This window comes from Montipora foliosa, chromosome 5, assembly GCF_036669935.1.
Source record: "Montipora foliosa isolate CH-2021 chromosome 5, ASM3666993v2, whole genome shotgun sequence".
Lineage (NCBI taxonomy): Eukaryota > Metazoa > Cnidaria > Anthozoa > Scleractinia > Acroporidae > Montipora > Montipora foliosa.
The window spans coordinates 20,413,878-20,416,377 of NC_090873.1; positions in this window are offsets into that span (position 1 = coordinate 20,413,878).

Sequence of the window (2,500 nt, forward strand, 5' to 3'; positions counted from 1 at the left end):
TGTGTTTGTAAGTACAATAATGTTGGTTTGTTTGAGACTTTTAAAGAGCCAAGATAATATTACTAGACTGTACTTTAGGTGGCACTCCCATAAGTATGGTATAACTGGTTCTCTTGTTAGAACGAAGGCAATAATTAGGTGGAACACCCATGAGTACAGTATAACCCAGTGTTTTGTTAGAGTCAAGGTAATATTATTAGGCTGTAGTTTAGGTGGCGCACCCATGAGTACAGTATAACCCAGCGTTTTGTTAGAGTCAAGATAATATTACTAGGCTGTACTTTAGGTGGCGCACCCATGAGTGCAGTATAACCCAGCGTTTTGTTAGAGTCAAGATAATATTATTAGGCTGTACTTTAGGTGGCACACCCATGAGTGCAGTATAACCCAGTGTTTTGTTAGACTCAAGATAATATTATTAGGCTGTACTTTAGGTGGCACACCCATAAGTGCAGTATAACCCAGTGTTTTGTTAGAGTCAAGATAATATTATTAGGCTGTACTTCAGGTGGCACACCCATGAGTACAGTATAACCGAGTGTTTTCTTAGAGTCAAGATGATATTATTAGGCTCTACTTTAGGTGGCACACCCATGAGTACAGTATAATCCAGTCTTTCATTATAGCGAAGAGAATATTATTAGGCCTTGCTTCACTGAAGAGATCATAATTACTCCTGCACTGTTTTCTATGAAGCTTAAAGTTCTGTCATGCTATGGGAGTGAAACGTCAAAACACTAAAGGACGTCTTTGCAAGAATGAATACCGTAAAATAATGCTGTAGTTTTGTTGCCAATAGCCACTGAAGTGCGTTGAGTCCATTCTTTGTTGTTTGTAGCCAAGGATGGAGTGAAGGATGGAATGGATTAAAACTTGAAAAAAGCTGGCCAGTTTTATTTTTAAGTTTGGAGACCGTATTTTCAGAAGTGGTCAAAAATTAAATATGAATAGATAGCTCTTTTTGCCATAAATTTATTTCATATCTTGTCAGTGAGTTGTCAGGAATGTTGTATATGTGAGCTAAAGTAGTAAGAGAGATTTTTACCCATTTTTAACATAAAAACAGCAAATTTTGCATGACAGTGCCTCTTTAATTATTTTGAAGTTTTTGGGTATAGAAGATCTGCCTTAGTCAACTAATGCGATGACTACTTAACTCAAAGTACGTGGGTCCAAAATAACAACGATGTTTCCTTGAGAAAAATTCAAAATGTGTATTGATTTGGGCATCTAAGAATTAGGAACTAGTTGTACTTGGAAAAATTGAAATGCCATTACCCGACTGAATTTGCGATATTGTTAAGTAAGTCTATCTGTATTGTTGTAAAAATATTCCACTCCACTGGTAACAATGCGATATTTTTCTGGGTAAAGTATCTAAATGTATGTACATCTTGCGCATCTGTAGAAAGTTTGTCCACTCTCTGGAAGCTATGTATCATTTTTCTCAAGGCATTTATCGTTTCTGCCTTTTTTTTTTCAAATTGAGGTATCTGTGTGGGGTTGTGCTAGCTGCAATAAGTACCTGTGTAGAAGTCAGTAATAAATTCCGGCGCAGGGCTCTCATCGTTTATTTTTTAAAGGCTAGTAATAGAAACGTTTGTAAATGCATGATTTGCATCGCTTATGTCTTTTTCAGTCCACCAGTTAAAACAAGAATATTATGAATAGTATGCCAAAGGGTCACCACTTTATATTTGCTGGAGTCAAGACAGAGCATAAAAAAAAAGTTCCTTCAATAGATGTATTTTCTAAAGGCTAACATTTAACTGATCAAATATTAAAGTGGTGAAAGTGTAAAGGAACAGGAACTAACCAGGGACAGAACATATAGAAGGCCATGGATTTCTTTCACTCGAACTGAAGTGGAAGTAAGCTAGAAATGCTCCTGTTGACGTTATCAGGGGAAAATCGAAGGAACCGCAGCAACCTTTTTTTGGCCCGTTCCGTTGCTGTTTCTCGGATTTCACCCCAGTTGCCCCATACATACACCTGCGACTGCAAAAAAAGCATTTTCCACCAAAACAACCAAAACTTTTTAATGAAGAACGCTGAGCTCGTCCTGAAGCCAGTTCAGAGTTTCAAGAAAGGAATGTGTGCCTCAGGATAAAAACAAGTATATAATTGTCATTTTTGTTATGCTAAATAGCTGCAAGAATTTGCATTAGAAATATTTTCTCTTTTTTTCTTAATGTGCTTGCTTTTATCCCGACACGCGCAGTTTTTTGAAACTCTGAACTCGCTTATTTCACACATGCCGGATTATTGAAGCGTGAACTTGTTCTTGATGGTTAATTGTTTCATTATACCGGTAATACATGCATACATACTTTATTGAGACTCCCTTCAACAGGAATTTTCAGTCACAATGTCAAAAAAAAAGAAGAAAACTTATTTACAGTAATTTCATTAAAATCCAAATATATTCAAAATCATTCAAAATATATCCAAAATTACTTCATATAGAACATATTATTAAAAAGTGTCCGCTTAATAAAGC